The 25652-nt window shown below is 39.3% G+C and overlaps 1 long non-coding RNA gene across 1 annotated transcript in view; it reads right to left on the bottom strand.

The window, feature by feature from the left end:
* The window catches only part of LOC134296623 (uncharacterized), a 43315-nt gene extending 17905 nt beyond the window's left edge, over positions 1 to 25410 (bottom strand). The window contains exons 1-2 of the long non-coding RNA XR_010003418.1: positions 23928 to 25410; positions 23735 to 23838 (exon numbers count right to left, since the gene is read on the bottom strand). This is a non-coding gene — a long non-coding RNA (uncharacterized LOC134296623). The remainder of the gene's footprint in view (positions 1 to 23734; positions 23839 to 23927) is intronic.
* Between the last annotated feature and the right edge of the window lie 242 nt (positions 25411 to 25652).

Raw genomic sequence — 25652 nt, 5'->3', positions numbered from 1 at the left:
TTTGATAGGTTAAATTGAAAAATACTGAATTTAAAATAAGAGGGAAATTGTGTTTGCTTGCTTTTAAATGTAAACCTCCCCTCAATTAGTTTATAAAGCAATTTGTAAGGCTTAACAAAAATATCAAAGGAAGGAAGACCAGGTGGCAGCAGCCCAAGGCCCACTCAATGGTATGAGCAGGAAGGCCTCAAAGTACAGAAGGCTTGGCTGATCATGTTATCAAAAAGTTATCATCAAAATTAGAATGAGGAAGATGATGCTAGTAAGTATGCCATTTGTTTAGAGTCTAGAGCAGGTATGGGCAAACCCAGGCCCCGGGGGGGGCGGAGGGGGGCGGCGAATGCGACCCTTTGAGCTCTTTTCTCAGGCCCTTCTCTCTCACTCACTGTCCTATCAGCATGAGGATGCTGGAGCCCACCACATTCTCATGCTGAGAGGAGGGCCAGGGTAGTCACATGTCACCTTAGCACCAGCCCCGAGCAAAGCCTCTTCTTGGCCTTCCTGGTCTGTTGCTCTTTGCTGATACACTCCCCTTCTCCCAGCCTCTGCCCCCAAAGATGAGGAGGGCGGCTCCTCCTCTTCCACCTTCCTCAAGGGCAAGGTTCCTCTTGGAAAGTTGTTCTGGGAAGATGCACATGGGGCCTTCAGGAGGCAGCCCATGTTTTTACCTGAGGAAGGAGCAGGAGGAAAGAGAAAAAGGAGAGCCCTGAGCAATCGCTTGCCAAGAGGAGGGTTTGACATGCCCTGCAGCCTCTCCTTCCATTCCCTCCTACTCCTGCTCTTCTTCTTTTTAGGGAGGAACCTACCCTTGAGGAAGGCAGTGGCTGCAGAGGAATAGGAGAAAGAGGAAGCAGAGAACTCCCTCCCGGCCCGCCTACCCCACTCTGGCCTGCCATGCAGCCCCAAGTTATGAGGGTTGAATGAAAAGTAATGCCCCCACCTTCATTACTTAGGTTTGAATGGGAATATTTTAGTAAAAGCAGAAATAATCCTTAGAATGTGCTCTTTAACTACCACTATTCACTTTTCCACATAATCACCAGACAATTAGATACATTTCTGCCAACGATGAACAAGTTTTCTGAAGCCGTCACGGAAGAAGTTGACACTCTGTTTCCGCAACCAGCTTCTCACGGTACCCATTGTGCACAGATCTTTGAATAGCCAAGCAAGTCAATAATGTGACCCACACATTCTTGTGAAATGCTGATTATGCCTGAAATTTCTCTCTGAGTGATACAACGATCGTCCTGAATCATTCTATCAACCTTTTGCTTGTGAAACTTGGTGATTGCTGTCACAGGATGTCCGACTCTTTGTTTGTCATGCAAGTCAGATGTTCCCACCTCAACATCTTTAAACTTACTCGCCCAACAATGCACAGTACTCACATCAACACAATCACCATAAACAGCTTGCATTCTCTGATGAATCTCCTTTGGGGTGACACCTTCTGCTGTCAAGAATTCTATGACTGCACGTTGCTTAAGTCGCATTGACCAACCGTCTGCGTAGGGTTCCATACTTCGCACTTTAACAACACAACCGTTCAATGCTAAGGTTTCCTGCCAAATGGAACTGTAGAGGAGAGTCTACTGAATAAGCCAGTACCTGCCGCATACCAGTACTTCCATCTGTTGAGGAGTTATGAAGGGGTTTCATTCAACCCTCATAGAAAGTTTGCCCATGCCTGGTCTAGAGACTCACATTGACAGGTTCATCTTTGCTCATGTTATCATCCCCCTCCCTTTGGAAAGGATTTATTATATCAAAGGCTTCTTGCACACTGGCTTGAAAACCGCTTTCACTTTCAATAGTAATTTCCCTCCTCTGTCATAAATTATTGTTCCATGGGGCAGGTCACTATAAAGAAGAAAAACTGGAGTGACCTCTAATTCAGTGCCTGCCATCCCTACAATGTATGGCAACTTCTGATGAGTAACCAGGCTTTTCTTTTCTTATTCCAACTTTGCTCTGCTTTAAACAAAGTAGGATAATCAGAATTGGTTGAAAACTCTGGAGTATGTTGGGACTTCATGGCAATCTAGACAGCTGAATCAGGTCTGATTTGGCCCAATATCTGTCCAGGAGGACACTGGAACAACACTATTCCTTTCACTGATCAGCACAATAGAAAAATATAGCTCATCCCTGTGTCACTGTCACACTGCCCACCAGATTTCCATGTAGGGGTCTGGTCATCATGGTCAATTGGCTGAGATCACAGCAAGGAATCCACACAACCAGCAAGAAGGATAGGGTTGCTTTACCCCCAGCTTACCACCCAGTTCTGGTCATGAAGCCACCTTACCTAAAGTACAATAAAAAGAATAAGGAGAAAGTAGTCCATTAGGAACATATTAAACAAGTGACTGGATCATAACGAAACCACAAAAACAGTGAATTGAATTAGTATGAAAGGATTACTTCAATCAAATAGCTGATGTTGCACTGGTTGTGGTTACACTCTTTCTGAAGATGCATATTGGGTTAACTCCTGGATTCAACCCAAGCCTGAATGCTCAGAATTCCTTGGTGGCCAGTAATTTGCATAGTTAAGTCTTGTACACCAACAAAAATGCTGGATCTGACCACAGTGACACATACCCAAAACTGTAATACTCTCTATAGGGTCTGCCTTTTTTGCATATCCATTTTTGGTTTCTGGTTTTTGGGTGCCCCCATTCCATTTTTTCAGGAACTGCCTGTATTCGGGAGAGCAAAATGCTATTTTTCAATCTGGGAAGCTCTGGCCCATTGGCGGGAATGGGTGAACTTCCCAGGCTCTCCTTTCTGTAATTTTAAGGGCTATTGGGATTATAATGGCCATACGTGGAGGACACATTTACCTCTGCAAGCCCACCAAATTTCAGAAAGTTCACATCATCCACTGATTTTTAGTAAATTCTTAAATATTATAAATATGTTTTTTTTAAAAAAATGAAAAAGGTATCCCACGGGAGGATCTGATTGAAATGCAATAGTATGTTTCCCTTTTTCTCTAGCTTTTGCTCCCCTGAAAGCCTGGCCAATTGACCCAGCAGCACCTATACCACGGCCACACCTATATATAACTGTGGAATACTTTGTAATTTGTTTGTCATATCTATTTCATAAGATTTACAGGAGGAAAAGATTTACAGGAAGGGGTGACCATGCTAATAAGTAAGATTCAAAATACTGACTTATTTCTTTCGGAAGAGTTATGTAAGTCTTGTAAATGGCTCCAGGTCTCCATCATGGGCACTGCTTTCTCCCCAGAAAGGCTGGGTTTGGTTCCCCCAAAGGGCCCTGAAAAGGATGATGAGGCTGGAATGAAGGGAGAAGTCTTGCTCTTTCCCCAAAGAGGGTGGTGGTGGTGGTGGTGGGGGGGGGGGGGGAGCTGGCTGGCTGGCCTAGCAAGGAAGAAGTCCTTCCAGCACTTGGGTAGCTTAGGAGAGACAGGAACTGATTCCACTCACATTCAGGCTTTAATGTGGGAAGTGAGCAGAATTCTGGGAAATGTAGTTCAGGGTGGGATCTTTTGAATTCTCTACCACAGGGTCCTTGCCTTTCCAATCTACATTTCCCAGAATTCTGCTTACCACCTTGTGCCTACTCCTCCTATTAAACTAAGATAATTTTATTAGATTGCCAAAGGGAAAAGAATTAAGACAAAAAGTGATCCAAAGCAGCAACAGCATTGAGAGATACAATAAACAGAGCTAGGAGCTAGCACATGATTTTTCTGTCTCAACAGCCACGATGCCACAGGAAGATAGAGGCACTCAAATAGACCAGCTTGGCTATAAGACATGTGAGTGGCTATTTTCTTCTGATTGGCTCAGGCAGTATGGTTCACAGGGAAACTGGTTTGTTCATAGTTGCTGCTCTGCATTTCACATGTAGGCAAAATAAACTGAAAGCAGCCATTTTGTTGCAGCTGGAAAAAACATGGTCATGCCCATGTTGTTCTGGGTGATACAGTGCCTGAAAATGCCAAATCATCCGAAGCCTATTTTGAAAAATGGAACATTACACAGCCCTACTAGTTACTAGGAGCAAACAACTCCTTTCTTGCAACAGCTCCTCTGATTGTTTCCAAATATGATTCAAAGTGTTGATTATGACCTATAAAGTCCTATATAATTCTGATCTGGGTTAATTGAAGGATTATATTTTCCCATGTTTTGACATCTTCTGGTGAGGAACCTCTGTTTTCCCCGCCTTCTTCCCATGTAGATCTGGTTGGAACACAGGAAAGGACCTTCTCAGTGGCTACTCTCATGCTCTGGTATTGCATTTCTAGAGAGATTAGACTAACATACTGCATACTTTAAGCAGATAAGCCAATATCTTGTTATTACAGGATGCCTTTGAAAATTGGTTGTTCAAGAGGAACGGGATTCACTGAATTGTCTATTTGTTGTTTTCTTTTTAATGCTTTCACATTTTTGTTGGTTTGATTACATTTTTAAGTTCTATATGCTGTGATTTTTTTAACTATTTTGTTTTACTTGTTGGAAATCACCTTGAATTCTGAAGGTGATGATGGTGGTGATTATTATATCATTTGATATAATAAAACCTTCAGTAGTTTACAGGTGAAACAACATAAAAGTGTTAAAAAATAATTTTAAAAGAATAATAAATTCTCCAAACACCCTGACAACAAAAAAAAAGCAGGACTGTAATTATTGGCTGGAGAAGGCTTCTGATGGAATAATTTCTGTTTTAATCCAATATTTTTACTTCCAAATACATGCAGATTGAAATAAGTTATATGCAGTGCTTCAAAAATTATTGCTTAAAGAAAATAGTAGGATAATCCATTTTCTAAATACAATAATGATATCAAAATGAGGAAGGTTCATATAAGTTCATATGAAATTAGTGAAATTGTAGCTGCATCTCAAAACATGTATGTATGTTTTCCCACAGAGGCAATGTAGTGTTCGTTTATACACTTTTCTTTTTGCTTCTCAACATGAAGAGCATAATTACTCATTGCTATGAGTTTTAGCACTGCAGGTGGTAAAATTAAGACATGCTGTGAAGTCATTTTTATATTGCATCAAGGGAACTGCATACTATACAAATGAATACAGTTCATATAACTAATTTTGTTGAATATAAAAAGGCATTTGTATAAGGAAATTTGCAGTTGAGAGTAATTTGGAAGACTTAAATCATCAACTGTCCTATTTTTTGTTATTTCAAATTTTGGAAATTACTAAATGTATTTCTTTTTTTCAACAGTATTTGATTATATGAATAAATTTAGAAATTTTAGCTAGCTGTTAATAAATTTTTAAAGGCTTTTGTGTTAAATAATGATGGCTACCAATCTGGATGGCTTTAAGAGATGATTAGACATATTCATGGAGGACTATCAGTGGCTAGTAGTCATGATGGATATGATCTAATATTAGAAACAGCATGCTTCTAGTCTATATACCAGTTCCTGGAGAGCACAGGTAGGAGAGTGCTGTTGTACTGATATTTTGCTTGTGGACGTCTAATAGAAATGCTATTTGGCCACAGCGGGAATATAATGATAAATAGATAGACCTTTTGTCTGACTTCTTGTGTTTTTGACATATCTTTAAATTGTGTTTAAAACTTTTGGGAGTTTGCTGAGTGAAAAACAGTGTACTAAAGTACATTACCAGGTTTGTCAAGCATTTTTTCAGTAACATATAGTTTAATAATAAAATTTGTGTGCTAGAACTGTAGTTTTCTAGCAGCAAGGATAGCATTTTCAGGTAGGTGAGGACAATTGAGAGATGAGTTACTTTTCTTCTTGCTGTCCAGGTGCACTTTATGTGGTCATGGAGTTTATCACATGAAACAGGCACACTGGCATTAAAGCAAAACCACCATCCTGTCACACAATGTTGTGTGCATCCCGTTGCTTTTCTGCCTCCTCCCTGTAATACACCCATACCCTGCTATTGATGGGAAAACTCATTGAGTTGCAGATCACTTATCTGATACAATGGCGTTGTTTTGCTTCTGTGCAAGCACAATGGCACTGCAGAGGGTGAAATCTCCTCCTCTGCCACTCTTCTCCTCCCACTCATTATTCCAGAGGCAATCATTTTGTAATTTTAGGTTTTATTTCATTTTTTTTAAAAAAAATTAAACATAGCTGGAATTATGAAATTGCTTTTAAAAAACGATTACAAAATCACAAAGCAGTAGAAGTGTGGAAAGGTGGGATTACAAGCTTATGTGGAAGTAGGAATGTGGAATCAACACAGATGTGCTAAAGCAGGAATGTTCAATAATAAGGGTGGTCATATGGGTATGTTCCCACTATCAGTGATCACACAAGTGCTGTGGAATTGAGGTTTTGTGTAATAAAGTCCCATGTTAGAAAATAAAACTTTTCCCTCATACCTCCCTTTTGTGACTACTGGAGTCATAGGGGATTTTTGATATTATAGGGCTTTTTGCACACCTATACCCTTTCTATTGCAATACATGACCATATTCTAACAACCAGATTAAGTGTTCATGTATTTTTTTTCTTCTTCGTCAATTTCCTTTTTCTTTTTTTTTTAACTTTTCCTTCCTCTGTTGTCAACGTTGAGATTTTGGGTTAAATGTTTTATGCTTACGGTAGCTCTTTATTTTGTGCAATCTTTTCATTAGTTGGTTAAAATGTTAGTACTCCAAGTGTATGTACGTGTATGTATGTGTATGTAAAAGAAGTTGGCAAAATTCTTTAGTTTATGACTTGATGCTGGTGGCTTATATTTATTTAAGTCAGTCACAGCCAAGCAGATTCTGAAGACTGAAGTCGAAGGTGACCCCCCCCCTCCCAAATAAAAGATAGTAACGTATAGTTTTGCTAAGGACAAGGACATCAGGCTGGATAATAAGGGCTAAGTCTTGGTCAATTTGCAAAGGCACTAACAACAACAACAAGGACCCTTCCCATGTTAGATAGTGTGTATATTTAATCAAGGCTTTATGTCCTATATTTCATGTATTTATAGCAGAAGGTAACAAATTTATTACTGAAAAGCATGCCACAAAAGTTATTTGACTTTTTCCATCTGAGCCACACTTGGGCTAGAGAATTAACAACCCTTCTAATGGTTTCCCACCTCAGTCAATGACTCACAAACAAAAGAGACTCCCTTTTGAGCTGAGAAACATTTACATATCTAGGCTAAAGGTTAGCCAATAAATATTATGCTTTATAATCTTTCCCGTGCCATTCATTTTCTCCTCCTGCATGAACCCCTTTGTATCCCTTGAACCGTCTTCCAGTTCTAGGGGAACCCCAAAAAGCCCTTTTGCCTGCTGGGCTGCTGGAGAACCTCTGGGATTCCTCTTTTTTACCCCATGAGAAACACAAAGGAGATCGAAGCCCTTTGAATACCTCATGGGACCTACCTGCATCTGTCTCCCAACACATGGGGATGCTGGATCTCGTGTTTCTCCCCCATTGTGAATCCCACATGTGTCTCCTATCAATTTTATATTATTATTATTATTATTATTATTATTATTATTATTATTATTATTATACTTTATGATATCTTGCTCCTAATAAAAGAAGCACTGTGACCCTGATTTGAACTTTTGACCAGCACACCATCCTGACCTGAGTACCACCAGGATGCCTCAGGCTATGTACTACCAGTATGGATTACCATGATCACCCTCTGGAAAATAAAACAATGGACTTCTTCTCAAACCTCAAAGGGCGATGCCAGGCCATTGGAGGATGAAGAAACCTTTGGACATTTCAATCATTTATCTAAATGGCTTACTTCCTCCGTGGGGAGATAAGGGTAAGCCAGAGCTATCAAGACAAAGCCATCTTCCTTCCTTGGACTCTGAATCATTTTAATCCCATCAAGATTTCCAATACTACTACTCTTTTGACGATAGGACTGGCATTCATGTGTCAGATTCCCATCCAAGGGACTTGTTATTTCAAGCAATGTATCAATAGACAGGTCCAGCTTGCAGGGCCCTGGGGCTCTTGCCAGACCACTTGACAAAGGACCTAACATAAGGTCACTTATTAATCCTGTCATCAACATATATTGCCTTTGTTTCTCCTGCTGCCACACCTCCATTTCTCCAATGACCAGCTAGGGAGAGTCGCCACAGGCCGGCGCTGCTCTCTCATTGGCCAAGGCGTGTCAAGCTTCCACCTCTCCAGGGAGCCCCTGCCAATCACAACAAGGCTAGGTCCAGCCAGGGGCAGTGGGAATTTTGAACCTGAAAATTGTATAAAAGTGCATGTTTTGCTATGTTATGTATCTCAGGCTATTTTTGGCAAACTATCGCAGGCTGGCATCACTTTCAGCTGAAATTAAATAAAATTCCTTGATGGTTTCTGCTTCAACTTGGTGAGTTATATTCTGGAAACTATTGGCTTCTTTTTCTCACCAGGCTCAACCTACAGCTTGGATCTCACTCTCCAATGCTGCTCTAAATTGTTCGTTAACAAGACTGAGACTTGTTACTTTTGCTAAACTCTGCTATTTAAAAACAGATCCTGTTTTCGTATTCCTCCCTCCCCCCCCCCCCCAAAAAAAAGGGTTAACCTACCAGGATGTAAGTTTTTCTCCATTGTCCATAAGTTCTAGATGAAGAAAAAAGTCTGTTTTCACCTAGGCCCCTTCCACGCAGCTGAATAAAACCCCATATTATCTGCTTTGAACTGGAATATATGGCAGATAACCCAGTTCAAAGCAAATATTGTGGGATTTTCTGCCTTGATATTCTGGGTGGAAGGGCCCATAACCTGCTCCAAAAAGTCATATTTGACTCTGTTTCTGATTTGCCTAGAGTAGAAGTGGGTAACTTCCAGATATTTGAGAGCCATACACATATAGCCTGGGCCTTATGTCTCTTGACCCCTCCCCCCAGTATCCTCAACATTCCCTTTTGACATAAAAGGGGTCATTGCACCAGCTTAGGGTCAATTTAACAATGGTTTTCTCTGTAGACCTATTTTAGGCCCCTTCCACACAGCTGAATAAAATTCCACATTATCTGATTTGGACTGAAATATATGACAGTGTGGACTCAGATAACCCAGTTCTCATGTACGGAGGAGGAGTTGTTGCCTGCTTTTGGTCTAAAACTATTTAGCTGTTTGTGATTTCCTTTATTTCATCACTTTTAAAATTTATTTATTATACAATGCTTTCGACACAAACTAAATAAATAAACCCAGTTCAAAGCAGATATTGTGGGATTTTCTGCCTTGACATTCGGAGTTATATGGCTGTGTGGAAGGACCCTTAGTTTATATTGATCCCTGTCCCCCTTCAAAGCATTAAGTCTCTTTTTTACTTCAAAGGAGAAAATGTGAGTGTTGGGGAGTAAGAGGATTGCAGTGGAGGCCCTGGGAAGCTCACTGAAATTTAAACAGTGTGATCATTCACTGTATTTTTTTAACATTTTACTTGTTGATTCTCCATAGCTTCTTTCTCATTCTTGGAGATCCATTTCTCTCTTGTCGTCCAGTTGTCTTTCCTGATGCTCTGATGTTGGGCCCAGCTCAGCCATGTGAAGGGGAGGAGAAATGTGCATGTACATACCCAGCAGTAGGAAATATGGCATCCATGAGAATGATAGAACTTGAAAAGGATGAGAGGATCTCTGGGCTATATATGAATTCCTCATGGTTGGCATCCATAAAGCATGCCAGGAGTAACACTACATCAGGGATTAGGTGAAAGGAAATAGTTGCTATTGGGTAGAGTAGCGATTGGGTGGAGCACCTCTCAGTGCTTCGAAGAGGGGAAGTAAAAGCACACCCCAGGCAGGAGCATAACCTGAAACTGTTCCACTTTTAGAAGGACAGCCCTGATCAATTATCTGTAATTCCACCATTTTTTCTGCTGTTAAAATATCCCAGTTTCCTTTTCCACTTTTTCCTCCTCCTCCTCCTCCTCCTCCTCCTCCTCCTCCTCCTCCTCCTCCTCCTCCTCCTCCTCCTCCTCCTCCTCCATGTCAGTGGCTGTTAGGAGGCAAATGTGGCAGTAGTCGTACCTGACAATATTGTGCCTGACAGTAGTAATTTTGTTTTCTACTTGGGGAGCCCACAGTTTGGGAAACTCCGCCATTCCTAATTTTTTTCACATGTATTAAAGTGTATTACCAGGAGAACTGGGTGAAATGGATGCAAGAAACATTCAAGCTGTTGCCATAAAACTGTCTAAAAGATTTGAGGTAAAACACAGGAATGGTCCCAGCTAGCAGATGGCTGTGACTAATGAGTTTGGGTCAAGCTATCCTTCCTCCCCAAATCAATACAAGGCTCACTCTCTAAGCAATCCAAATGGTAGTGTTTACTTTGGGACACTGTGTGCATTTCTCTTTATGATAAAGTACTGAGATAATTGGACAAGAAAGGAGAGATAGATATTCTAACACTTTAATCAAAACACAAAGCATATAGGAACCTCTCCCTAAGTTAATGAAATCTTCGGCCCATAAACATGATCCACTTACATTTGCAGACAACAACATTAGATTTATAGTTGTTATTTCTTACTGCAAAAATAAATCATTCACATACCAACTGTGATTTATATTTGACTTAAAACCAACTTCCCTTTCATTCCCTTCCCTCCCACCTCCTTAGTCATTATTTTTTGTAATACTCCTCTATAATTAGTTAAAAGCAAAGGAGGTTTGATTTCACCACAGTATGAGGAAAAGTGGCCATTTTGTCTTGATTTTACTCAAATCTGTCAGGCTTCTGAATAAAATTAATTGTCCTGTATTTTACAATGGAAGAGATGAAGCACAACAGCTCACATAAACAGGCTGTAATGGTAATAGCCAATTTAAAGGTTCATTAACAAATACCAGCACAAGCACTGTAAGCCTCAGCTTCTTATTACCCAGATGTGAAATGACAGAAATTAAATATTCAAAGAAAGTGATTCCTAAATACCAAAACAAAACAGAAGGGGAGTTAAATGACAAAGCTCTATTTTGGAGTTTGGGGAATATATGGACTACTGGTGTGCACATATTATGCAAATAATGTAATTTTTGAACTGTTTAAAAGATATGTACAACAGAAGACAAATGGGCAAGGGAAATGACAATATTTTTTATCTGTTGCAGAAATCCACAATTTTATTGTTAATGTATTGATTACTGTATATATGGTAGTTGACCTTGTATATAAGCCAAGGGCAGATTTGGGGGCTAAATTTTTGGATTTTGATATGTGTTGTGAATAAGTTGAGGATCTTTCCACAGAAAGAAGAAAGCACCAATTCCAGGTCAGGTGGTCAGCCACCTTGGCTGCCAATGCCATTTCCCCAAGTAGGCATTTTAAAAGACGAGGAGCAGTGCCACGGTGGAGACAGCTGATAGGACTGGTGCTTCTTTTGGGTTGTGCTAGGATGCATTAATCTCCTGCTTTTTGCTGCTCTACATAAGGGTTAAGGTACAGTTAAGGTAATACATTGACCCATGGATCCCCTCCCCTAGGTTTTTTGAGTTGATTTTTTGATTAAAAAAAATCAGACTTATACATGAGTATATAGGATTGTTGAAGAATTTTTTCCTGATACCACACTCAAATGCACGAAAAGGTGCAAATATCCCCATCCCACCCCAGATCTTTATACTACTTCATTTCCTCTGTAATCTCTTTCAAAATGACAATGTTTCATCATTTATTGTTACCATTTTGAGAGGGGCTACAGGGGATGTTTAAGGTAGAGGTTGGCATTTGGCAGTTGGGAAGAGCATAGGAATCTGCACCTCCTGGCTGGGTCCCCTGGGGGGGACCCCCTTTTCAAATATCACTTAAAATGTTATCAAACGCTTTCACGGCTGGAATCACTGGGTTGCTGTGAGTTTTCCAGGCTGAATGGCCATGTTCCAGAAGCATTATCTCCTGACATTTCACCCACATCTATGGCAGGCATCAGGTGTGAGGTCTGAGGATGCCTATCATAGATGTGGGTAAAAACATCAGGAGCAAATACTTCTGGACCATAGTCATACAACCCGAAAAACTCACAGCAACCCAGTCACTTAATATGTTTATGCCCTCTGGGCTGTTTTAGGGTCCAATCGAGACCTGTTTTATAATAGGAAGTGAATGAAAAGTTGACAAAAACTTTGAGAGGATAAAAAAGGAAAACATTGTGTTGGGGGAGTAAATGGTCTTGAGGGTCTCATAATGGCCTTCCCATGATTTCAGGTGGATTGTATTGTGTCATGTGGTAAATGTTTTCATCTACTTTTAGTTCAAGCATATATTCCTCTGCTGTTCAGACTTTTTCCATTCTCTTTTTTTCCATTTCTTTTATTGTGCTTACCTATTTTTTTCCACTCACATTTTTTGTCAACGAATTTGGATTTATTTTTGTGCCCTTCTCTTTATCCCTGTTCCTTGTTTTGCTTAGTTTTCCAAGTTCTCAATTATTTAAACATTTTCTTAACAGCAGCAACCACCAGTCCACTAATTCCTCTGCTCTACTTAATCCTTTCAGAGGCAGGGCCGTCTGTCAACAATGGCGAAAGTACTGAATAAGAGCAGCAAAAAACAGCTTGTGAGGGCTTCAGAACATTTCACCTTCCAGATGTTTAAATGTTTGACCTGGCTTGAAAAAGCAAGAAGCAGACCTTTCCCTGTCCTCAAATAATTAAAATAGTGTGTGTTTATTATATATATTACATCATTCACACACACACACACACACACACACACACATATGTGTGTATGTATATGTGTGTGTGTGTATATATATATATATTCATATATATCATATATATAAAATAAGCAGACATATAAGTGTGTGTGTGTATGTGTGTGTGTCTGTGTCTGTGTTGTGATATAATATAAAATTGCTTTGGGAAGAATGCTGGAGTGATTAAGGAGTTTGGCCGACACCTTGTTTTAATCAATCAAGTGTGAAAGTGCTAATGAGAAACCAGTGCCAGCTTTGGGAACCACACACAGGCAAGACAAACTGCATGAGATTTGCAAGAACAGGTTCTTTTAAAGCAGGTGAGCTCTTTAGTAGAGCTGTCTGTGTGTGTTCATTTTCAATAAAAGTCAAAAAAATGCATAAAAAGGTATAGTCAATCTTAGCCCTATCTCAAAAATCAAAGTCAGTCTCCAGGAGGAAAGATAGAATAGAATCTAAGGAAGTATCATTTTCATGTAACAATTATGCAAACCCTTCTGCAGGGCTATCTCATGTTTTCTTGCAAAAGGAAAATAAAATAATAGATGCAGATGGATTTTTACTGATAGGCAGTACAATCTGAAAGTTGCACCAGCTGTAGGATAGTAGCGAGTGAGGCACAGACCTTGTCTGTGGGTAGAAATTTCCTTCTGTCAACAGAACCTTCTTCTGCCAACTGAGCTCAGAGATCTGCCAACACAACAATCTGTGGATAGAACTGGCTAAGATCTGCCAAAGGAAGAGCCAAAAGGCGATGGAGAAGATAAAACAAGAGAGAATTCAGATATGCTAGATAAAATCTCATCCAGTCCAGAGACCCAGAAAAAATTCCAGCAAAATGTAAGACACACCTAAGCAATTTCCAGCACTTCTAGACTGGGGGGGGGGGGGGGATGGATTCTGCACAGCTTGAGCTCAGGTGGTTCTTGGTCACCTTGGTCTGTTAGGAACATACTTCAACTAAAAGAAAGATGAATTGTGTGGCCAACATTAAAATCTTTCACAGGAGTAAGCTAGAAGGTTGTTAAGGTAATATCTTTTTTACTCATAGCATTTTCAAATACTCACTTCCACTTTGATTTTTAAAAAATTCTGTAAGACTTCATCAGAAGTAAGCAGCTTCTTTCAGTCCGCTTACTTTTCTAATTATCAGATGTAGTGATGAAAAATTCAGCTACAATTTTATTTATTATGAGATTATGGCCAATCAGGTTTTGAAGAGTTGTGTTCATATTTTGGAAAGGTGAAATAATACATTTCAATTGTTGACAGAGGCCATGGACTATATCCAACTAGTGACTGGTTTTTGCTTAAATATTTATTTTGTGGACTACACCTACCAGAATTCACCAACCAGCATGTCCAGAAGCAATGGATTCTGGTGTGATAAAAAAGTAATGTTTTCTTTTTTTAAACATACTTATTTGGGTTTTACATTCATAATTCATAACAATAGTACTTCCCCTTTTTAACATTTGCCTTCCCGATCAACCAGTATTTTTTCCCCTCCCTCCCACACCCTCCCTTCCTCAACCACAGTATATTACTACTAATCTTGCAGGTCCAGCCACAGGTAAAGTCTGTGTATTTTTTCTTTGATGTAATCGTTGGCTCCTCCAACACTTGATCACACATATAGTCATTCCAATTATTTAACGTCCATTTCAATTTCTCTCTCAATCCTCTAGCAATCATGACATGTGCTGTTCTTATTGTTACTTTAAATAACTTTTGGCAGTTAGTTTTTATATGATCCAACACTCCCCAAAGTAGCAAATCATTATTAATTTGTATTGTTATCTGTAATAAGTCCTGTTTTTTTCCCTTGTATCATTAACCAATTATTTTTAATTCAGAATACACCCACCACATATGTGAATAGGTGCCTTTTTCTTTATTACAATGCCAACACTTTGAATTATTCCTGTTTATCATATTGTTCAGGAGTTCTATACCATCTTAATGCCATCTTTTTTTTTTCTAATTCATCATTTTTAAATGCCCCCAAAGTGAACACCTGTTCCCAAGCTTTGGGGAAGCTCTGGAGCATTCCCCAATTTGTACAATGTGCATTGGGTTGAGGAGGGTCCATGCATCATGTGGACACCACAAGGCCAATTCATGACCATCCAACTTTATAGTGTCAATATAGATATGCCCTAAAAGGTGAAACAGAGACACAAACCAGCAAGCCTAATCAGCTAATGTAACTTGAAAATAAAATGGGTTAGACAATTTGGGGTGAAAGGGACACCAATAGTTGCCACAAATAGTTTGTGGATGCAAGCAGTAGAATGTGAATTTTCCAGCCTCACACCTAAATTGCATTGCTAACTGTGGAGGCTACAGATATACAAGGAAATGGATCCATATTTTGGGAGACTCAGTGACAAGTAGTTCATGACTAAGAAGTCACATTACTTTCAGTGGCTCTTCTCTTAAGCATGGCTAAATTCAGATTCAACCCACAATATTTTCAGCTTTTGTAGCCAGATTGTAAGATACTTCATTATTCTTACATCATGAGTTGCAGAATTTGTTTTCAAATGTTATTCATCCATCCCAACCTCTGGTTATGGTTAATGTTATTCAGAGAACATCTTGAAGTATGTTCTTATAAATTATTTCTGCTCTGAAACCTCAAAATATGGTTCTAGTTTACAATCTACACTGCCATTTTATTTTGGTGGGAAAGCTCTGGTGACAATTATATAGCAAATAAGATTGAGATCTTCCCCATTTGCTTGTTAGATGATCTTTTGTGGAGTCTGGGCTATTTTCCATACAGCATGTTATGATCTAGAGCTCATTGAGATAACCTTAAAGAAAATATTTCCCCAGAGATAACAAGAAATAGTATGCTTTCACATTCCCTCCATCATGGCTTTCACATTTTTATTACCATAATTTATTACCCAAAGAATATATGACTTCTTGTGACCAAGCGAGAAAACTTGAGTGAGAAAACAGGAGTAGAGGTGAATCATAATTTTTCACAATGTAGACTTTTCAGGGTTTATCTGTATGAAGAATATAACATAATTCACTTTATATTTTATGGACTTATTGTTTCAAGGTGGTGATGGGCCAGGGAAAGCCTTTCAAATTAAACCAACCCCCAAACACACTGGGTTTTCTGAATACAAAGCGTCATTTAAAAAACTATTTTGTTATTTCAATTAATACTAACTACGTATTAAAATCAATTTAAAAGTCCTGCCCTGAAAAACAAAAGCTGAGTTGAATAGAAAGACTTTTGCCTGGCAGCAGCAGGAAAATTAACAGTGATCTGATTAGCTTCTCTACCGTTTTGATGGCTGTGGCGATTATAAAATTAAAAAGTATTATTGGGTTTCTTCCTGAGATGGGATTGGACAATCACAGATGTTTTGAGAGCAATTGGACAGTTGGAGGGTCATTTCAGTTTAGGGCAGATGGAAGCAGGAGTTGCAGTAAAATGAGATATCTTAGTAAAGCAAAGAAAGGAATATTTCCGTAATCCCTTTTCATGTCCACAAACACAGTGTTAAACTATTATAAAATTGCTAGCTCACATAAATTAATTTTTTTGTGTCATCTACCTATTTTGTTCTAACAAGTGATTTAGCATGGCTGAAATTGTGAAGAACATTGTAAAGTTTCAACTTTTTTATACAGAAGATTATCATTAGTTGTGGGTAGGACACATTCAGTTCCCAAATGTTTCTTTTAGGATTCACACTTTTTGTAGTAACATCATGGTTATCTCTCTATATAGTACACTTTTGTTACCTATGATGACATGGTTCCAGGATCTATTTCTCCCACATCAGGGGATACCAAAATCCATGGATGCTCAAGTTCCATTATATATAATAATGTAGTAAAATGATGCCCTTTATATAGAGTAGTGAACTACTCAAACCGATGCTGGAGTTTTCCCTGCAAATATTTTCAGGCTGTGGTTGGTTGAATCTGTGGATGCAGAACCTGTGGATATGGAGCTGACTGTACATGGTATAAACAACATATTAGAATACAGGTATAACAGAGCTTTTAATAAACGATATAGAATGTGTATAGCAACAAGAGGCCTGCCATCTCATCACACTGGGGTTTTTTGGTTCCTTTCCCCTCTTCTGTACAAGGCCTGCTGAGCACCCTCAGACGATGCTGACTTGGCTTTGCCCCATTCCTCCCAAAGTGGAGGGAAAGCATCGCAAGGTGCTTCCTCTGCCACAACAGAGAGGGAAGTGTGTTTTGGGGAGCTTCAATGGAGCTACCCACATTTTTTGCCCTTTCCTCCATCTGAGGGGGGACAGGGACAGGGCACCAATGTGCCTTGTCCAGTCCCCACCATGTGATGGGGAAAAGAAGGAGGGTGCGCAGGGTGCCACAAGGCACCCCGTGCAATTGCTGGTGAAATGACATGGATCCAGGGACCATGTAAAGAGATCCTTAGCATGGTATAGTGGTTTTGGAGTACAGCTCTGTTGACCAGCTCCAAGTTCTCACTCAGACATGGAAACAATCTTTCAAATTCAGAGGAGGCAGTGCCAAATCCCCTCTGAATATATATTGCCAATAAAACCTTATGATAGAATCATCTTGGGGTTACCAAATGTCAGAAATGACTTGAAAACACACTGCAACAACCACATGTAACAGAGGGAAATCCCAGAGGGAAATCAATTACGGAATAAAGTTCATTCTAAATACTTCTCTCTAAACTGCAAATCTCAGGATTTGAGAAGATAGAACCATGACAGTAAAAATGAAATAATAATGCTATAATTATGTAGTATGATGGGGCCCCGGTATACCTTTCCAGCACCAGGTTTTTCACTTCACTGGATAAGATATCATATTATATATCATACACTGTCTTCTCTGTTCTCTCTCCCCCCCCCCCTCTTTCTTTCTTGAAATAGAGTGAAAGTTTAACTTCCTGCATGAGAATTCATTCCAAGAAGTCATTTCCTGGGCTAAGGGGAAAATATAATTACAGCAGGCATGAGAGTTCTTAATCTTCCATGGTATGTGGTAAAGGAGCTAACTTCCCTCCCATCACTATACATCTTCCCCTTGCTGTACCCATGGAGATTGAGGCTGCTTTTACTCTGTTTTCTGTTTTCAATTTTTAACTTCTATTTTTAATTATATTGCTTTTCCATGGCACCCAGCCCCCCCAAAGGTACATATGTGATAGGCAGAGGAGATAAGGTGAGGCTAATGAGGCAGGGCAAAACAGTGAACATGGGACAATGAATCACAAAAGCAGTACCATAACGCAATTGTAGAGAAGTGTGATAGAGGTTATTTTCAAACCAGTATGTTCCTGTTTGCTCCCGCAATGCAATTGCTATGATACAACTGGCTGGTGTGCTAAAGCTCTTTTTTCAAATCATCCCCACCATATACATGTACACAACCATTGCCTTTAATAAAACACATGAAATGTAAAGACCCAGACAGAAATCTCAGGGGTCACATACAGTTTTAAGTTAAGGAGCTCAGAAAGAAACAATTTATAATTCTGATAGCCATCTTTGCCCATCATTTTTTTGCATTCATTTTATCTGATTTAAAGATTGAATTGTGGTCCCATTGGGATTTGTAGGCACACAGTGTTCAGAGCAGTACATATGGAACTGTTTTTCAGGTTCATTCCTATACTTTCATTTCATCTTTAATTCTGCTGGGGGATCATTCACAGTGAACTAGGGAAAATGTGTCCCTATAGAAAGAACTAACTAATAAGTATCTTGAAACTGCTGACATGAGCAATTAATTTAAGATGCACTCAGTGGCTCAGAACTACTTCTGAGATTTTTTAGAATAAAGTCTTCCAGAAAAACCACAAAAGCTGCAGTACTAAACATGCTTGTTTAGAAGACTGTTATTTTGTAATTAATGGAATCTCTCATTCCAAATACTGTAAATGAAAATATTAATCCTGACTTAGAGGCAGATGCCATTAGTTACACTAAGGAGAGTGATCATTTGAGATTTTCATTTCAGATCTTTCCTTTCTCTGCTAATTGGATGGAGACATTTTAATATAATTTCCTTCCCGTGCTCTTAGTACAGCTTGCTTCCTTCCTGACATACAGGAAATTTTCCAATATAATTTCTTTCTCTTCAGTGACCTGGGTGGGTTACATGTCTTCCTTTTTCTTTGGCTTCATGCATTTGGTACTGAGATAAATACATTAATTAATTTCATTGCATATTATGAACTGCTATTTATGGTTCATGTTTTCCATCTTTAAAAAAATGATATGACATAGCTTTCCTTTGGACAAGGGATCTCATTAATGTTATCTTACTGTCGACGGGAAACCAATGCATTATAGCACAGCGAAGTGATTAGATGGACTTCTTTTTAAACTGAATGGCAATTATGTGATGGCTAAGGCCTCTGGGGCAAATAAAACAACCACGTTATCTTAACTGGGGTTGCAGGGTCTGTGTAAATGACCTTGCTGCTGTATTTGCAGCTGTCTTGCTTTTCTTAATGACCACTTATCTTTTCCTCCCTGCTGGAAAGAAGAGGCATGACTTTACCTCCAAAGATGACAAGTTAAATGGGTCACTCTCTATTTTCTTCCTAATCTGACTGCTGTAAACACAAACTTCAGACCACCCAAATGGATAGTAGAGCAATGCATGATCTGAAACATGTTTGAATGATGACTCCCAGAAACCACCTTGCTTATCTGAAGCACAAATTTACCCATAGGTAAGGTCTACTGAACTCCTAGGTAAGCAGGAAATGCCACTGTCACTGGTTATGTATTTATTGATGTGCAGTATTTACGTGAACAAGGAAATGTTACTCTAAGAATCAAAATTAACCACTTAAAATTTTGTAACAATAAAACCAACCACAGATGTATACATGCAGCAAAAAAATACCAGTCAGAGGAAATAAAACCAACTTAAAGCTAAAACAGATTTAAAGGCCTGGTGATAAAGAGTTTTTTGTAGTATGAAACTGACAATAATTCCACCAATATAAATTCCTATTCCCCAGTTGCTAGACACTAAGTAGGATGTGAACAGATCAGCTGCCTTTCAGGTAACCCTATCAGGGTGCTTCCAGACACTGCCAAAATCCACCTTTTAAATGGAGGATAAAAAATCCCTGGACCTGACTGCCAGTCCCTACACAGACCTGTCAGTCCTGGAATTGGGTCCCCTGACATACTCATAGGCTTCCTCTGTATCAGAACAAAATGGAGAGTGGATGGGGGACATCCGACAAAAGGTATTTAAAAAAAAAATCTCTCGGTTGTGTCCTGGACTGTATATGTGCATATGCAAATATCTTGATATAAATATAAGCAAATTCACATATGCGCATATTAGGTACAGTGCAAAATAGAGTGATTTTTAAAAAACAACTTCCACAGGATTTCTCTCTTTCCCCAATTGTTAATGCAATATCTGCTTAATATTATAAAGTTTAAAATAAAGATTTTCATAGAGTTCTAATTGCTTCCAAGTTGTGCTTCCCTTGAGCCACCTGTGTGTCCGTTTGACAGCCCAATCAGCTGATCAGCTGTTTCAGGCTTTTTAAAAGTGCAGGACTATACAGTGGTGTGAATATGCACATATTCCGGGTAGAATTGGGATATAAGTGAACACTTTTAACATGTGTTTTTCATCTGTTGCTGCAAATCAGTGCAGATTTACCACTATTGTTATTTATTCCCCCCCCCCTTTAACCCAGTAACTTCCACATTTTAGGTGTTGTGTAGAAGTGCCCTCAGTTGGAGGTACAAAGCATTAGATAGATAATGAGACATCATGATCCACTAGAAAATACAATAATGCTTGGTAATGTTGAAGGCAGTAGAAAAAGAGGAAGACTGCATTCTAGATGGATGAATTCCACCAAGGAAGGCAGCACACTCCAAAGGACAAGAATAGGACTGTTGATGACATGGTAACTTGCAGGTCTTTCATTCATGTGGGCAGCAGACGTTGACATCAATTTGATGGCAGTTAACAACATCCACAATCAAGATTCAGATTCAAAGCCACATTTACTCTGAAGTTTTGCATTATTCCAAAATGAATTGGCTGCTATCCAATACGTGAATAAGGACAAGAACATCTTTTTATAATTGGAACACATCTTACTTTAAATCCACCCTCTCCAATAGTCTTTTTTATAGGAAATGTGCAAATCAGGTTGATTTTGTGTCTTATAAAGCAAATCACTGGTGAAATATTGTGACTTAGTAAATATATGTGGCTAGTATACAACATTTACTTAGCTACGTTTTACCTTAAAAACAAAAACCATGTGTCAGACTGCAAATCAAAATCAATAATAGTAGATGTTTGCCTAACAATTTTACATGGCGGTATGGCCTCCCAAACCCCTAAGAATAAATATTCGGAGATGGAGGCATGTCCATCATGTTTATTTCCCCCAATCATTTTAAGCATGGGATAGGTCTTTTAAAACAGGAAGTGATCACAAAGTGATTGTGGTGAAAAAAAATGTTGAAAATGCCATCCCACCTACTAGATTGTATTTTCAGGCCTTTTTGTGACTTTAAAAAAATGGATGGGGGTGTTGGAGCAGCCCTCCAAGGACTTCTGGTTGGCCAAGTTAGCCCTATATCCTCTGATAGTTGTCCATCCTGGTCTAGTAGAATGGTCACTTCACTCTCAAATCATCCAAGAATTAAAAAGTTGAAGTCACTTCTGGTCATTGTTTTGTGGATTCCCTGAAAAGTATAATTGAAAGTGATCTCCAGATATTTTTGGCCAAAAATGCATCAGTGTAACCCACTATGGGGAATCAGTGGTGTTAGATGGTCCCAGCTTCATTGCAGTTGCCCAATCCTATGATCTAGCAATGACAGAAAATGCCTTCTGCTAGATTTTGCTTTTAAAATAATCCGTGTTGCCACCAAGGACAAACAAAGAGTAGTGGTTTACTTTGCATGACTGCTGGATGGAGCATAAAAGATATTCACACATCTGTATGAAAATTTATGGCTGTCATATCACAGCTGCTTCTCCGCTACTGTGGGAAGAACTTGTAAACAGTTCATAAGTGTGCAAAACCATATGACACCATGCACTATGTAGCCACATCAAAAACCACTATGACAATTATGCAGTTCATCACACAGCCAGGCCCATAGCCAGGATTTTGGTTTGGGAGGGGCTGGGATTTTGGTTCGGGGGGGGGGGAGGGGCTGAGTCTGAGTGAGAGAAGATCTGTCCTAGCAAACCTTTTTTATCGCTATCCCAATACCCCCATGCATGTGGGATATATTGAGCATGGTGATCAGATCATGATATGAATAAACATAACAGTTTAAATAATAAATGTAAGGCCTTCTCGCAGACCATCCTGAGAATTTTGGGGAGGGGATGAAGCCCCTCAAGCCCCCCCCCCCCACTCCGGCTACATGCCTGCACACAGCTATTCATAACATAGAAATTAAGCCATTCCACGTTTAATCTAAACCAAGTGAAATGAGCAGAGTTCTCATTTAAGTGAGCCACCGTTTATGAACATTTGTTTGGGATCCTGTTATATGTTACATAAATTGATCTTTAGGTAACTTTTGTTTTTCCTTCGATTAAAGTTAGCAAGTAAGAATTTCCTGTTCTCATAACTTTTCAGATTATAATGCAAATACTAGATTGGGTGACTGACTCATCAAATCCTTTATAATTTTTATAATTTTTGAAATTTGAAGATATTCTCTAAATCTGTTTTGGATCACAAGGATATTTTGCAGTTCTTGAGTAAGCATTGGCCTATACTTTTCCTGTCAATGTTCCTGAATGTGTCTCAGTTTATTTTCACCACACATCAAATTGTATTTAATCAAGAAAACCAATCAGACAAACTATACCATATGTATTGGCCTATTTGTCTGAATAATCTTGAGCAAGCATTTTTGTGGGATACAAATACTCTTCTTGTGGCTCATTGCAGCCAGAATAACTTAACTTAGGATAAGAAGCATGTTTCCCAAGGGAAATGCAGCTCAATGACATTGGTTGGGCACAGACGCTTCTCTAATCCTTTGTGTTTTGAAAAGATCAAACGATTGGGTGTCAAGAAAGATGGTGGTCCATTTTTTGTGTTGGGAGGATGGGTAGCATGTTTTTGCAGTATTTCTTATTCCCTAAATGGCTTAAAAGGTAGGTTTAGAGTATAGTAGCACCAGGAGACATAGCTGTAGAGACATAATCATATGAGACATGTATATCTCAGCCACTAGTTGGTCTGAATCAGGAGATGTACATGCCTCACACATTTTCTGCAAAATTGGTGCTTTTTCACAAGACCAACAAGTTTTCCACACAAAAATAATGCAAAAATCAATATGTGTTTCTTTGCAGGATAATTCTATGAAACAGTTAGGGATATACAAATACCAGACAAAAACTGCACAAAATTATTGCTTTTGGGTTATTCTTCCCAATGGGTTTTTTTGAGTGTCAGGAAACTATTTTTGGCCAGGAAACAAATTTGGTATATTAGGTTTGTGTGATCAATTAAAAATGTTTCAACACTTATTACAACATTAAGGGGTGGGGACGGGGAATTGCTTCTAAGGTGTTTCCAAAATTGGATGGGGTCTGTTTCATTACTATTACAAATTAACTACTTTTTCATTACTTTTAGTTAAGTAATTTGCCAATGGGAAAATTTCAGGGACTCCTATCTCCCTCATCGTCAGAGCTATAGGCATGAAACTTTCTACATTTATAGAACACATTTGTCACTGTCAGCGCATCAAGTTTCACAACATTCCACTCATTCATTGGTTTTTGGGGAATTTTCAAAGTTTTTACAAACAACCTTTTTTAAACAAAAATTACAAGAGTTGTCTCCTCAAATTTCTATTTTCAATGATACAGCATAACCAAGGCATCATCTCCCCAAGTTACAGAAACATTCATACATCTATTGATTTTTGAGATTTTAAAAAAGTTTTGACAGAAGCATTTTTTAAAAAGCCACAACAGCCATCTCATTGAATGTCTTCAATCAATGTAGGAATTTCTTCCCAGCCTAGCACAGATTTACTTACTAGTATTGAAGTATCAGTCAGTCCTCCTCTTTGCAGATTCAACAATTTATTGGATCTCTTGCTGGAAATGTCCTGTTTTGTCTTTCAAGAACAGCCTTAGGACACTGTGGTAAGTAAATGAAAACTGCTTTACTTCAGTAAAACATACAGTACACTCAGTGAAATAATGCAAAAGAAAGCCAGAAAGTCTTACTTCAGACAAAGAAACAGGCATAAATCCAGATGCAGATTTGGAGCAGGCAGCCAGAGTGAAGGCATCAGAATCAGTTTGTTACCAGCAAGAGCTGGCTGCACCTGCTTCTGCTTTTATAGCCCTGGGTCCCTACACAGCTGCTAGGGCAGTTCCTAATCACTCAGCAGCATTTCTGGCAGCTAATCTAGCTGAACGATGTCTCTGCTCTGTTTCCTCTGCTCTGTTTCTCCTGGAATGAGGGTACTAGCAAAGTCTCCTCCTCAGACTCCAACTCACCCTCAGATTCATGAGCACTTTCCTGCCCCCCTTCCTCTTCTGAAGAAGAGGAATCCCTGACAGGAAAGCCCTATCCTAATTGGGGCTTTCTGATGCTGAACAGAATTCTGGGAAATGTAGTTTGGGGCAGGGCCTTTTGATTTCTCTGTCATAGGGCTCTTTGCCTTCTCAAAGTACATTCCCCAGAATTCTATGCTCCCCCAGTCTCTTTCCCAGCTCACTCAGCTCATCCCACCCTGCTGCTTTCCTCTCCTCATGATGAGAACAGAATTCAAATGAAAAAGTTATGGGGGACATTTTGATTCTTAATTTTTTGTGTGGGCATCCTCCCCCCCCCCATTTCTTTATATTGGTGCGTATATCAAAACTTACAAATTAGAAATGACTAATGATTTTAAAAAGAAGATTTACACAACCCTACTGTATATACACATATATAAACTGAGGGCAGATTTCGGGATTGAATTATGGATTTTTATATGACCCATAGATAAGTCAAGGATCATTCTGAGGATAGTGAAAAGTGCTGATGCCACTTCAGGGGGTCAGCCAGTCTGCCATTCACTTAGGTGACTGTGTGGGGAGAGCCAGACTGCCCTAAGGAGATGGTGTTTCGCAGCTGAAGACAGTAGTGGCACAGGAGATGGGGAGCCACCTGAGCCTGGATAGCATGAGATGACTGTCAAGGCAACTATGGCCAGTTCCATTTAGGAACTCCAAGTGATGAATAACACTAGTTATGTTGCACCCATGACTGCTGTTATTATTAAAACAGGAGAGGGGTTTGGAGTACCATATGGGACAGTTGTGTAGAGCTGAAAAAGCTCAACTGCTTACATGGACTCAAAGTTACAGTTTGCTTCTGATTTTTTTTGGGGGGGGGGGGAATTGGGGACTGCAGTTCAAGACCACATTAAGCAGTCTGGGCCCTCACTAACCCGAATCAGCTCAGTGTGTTATGTATCCTCCATAGAGCTGCTTCCCTCCCGATTTGGGATAAAAGTGTCAACGTGATCCCATTACAGCTACATTTGACTCCAGTTCCCATGAAGCTGGCAAGTTTCCTAGATATGTCACCTGGATTCTTTGTCCATAAATATTTATTTGGTTTGGGTTTTGGTTCCATTTTTAATGAAATAACTGGAATGACTTTAACTCTCAAAATATGTTCAGTCAAACTTCTCTGAAGCTGAAATCAAGCCCTAATTTGTTGAGTATTTAGTTTTTTTCAGGCAGAGACTGAGATTTTCATAGTATACTGCAAGCTGTTGCCAGAGTGCTGTAAGGCCCCAGTACACAATAGAATAAGGAACTGGATCAAATGAAAACACACCCCATGTTCTCATACTTGTAGAAACTCAAGTCCAAATTTGGAACTCAATGCTGGGCTTAATTTCCATATCTAATTAATATGCAAATCTTCTTCAGTTTGTGCCCTCATTTGCACTG

The sequence above is a fragment of the Anolis carolinensis genome, chromosome 2 (genome assembly GCF_035594765.1).
Source record: "Anolis carolinensis isolate JA03-04 chromosome 2, rAnoCar3.1.pri, whole genome shotgun sequence".
NCBI classification, from domain to species: Eukaryota; Metazoa; Chordata; class Lepidosauria; order Squamata; family Dactyloidae; genus Anolis; species Anolis carolinensis.
This window is presented reverse-complemented; position numbering and strand designations above follow the sequence as displayed.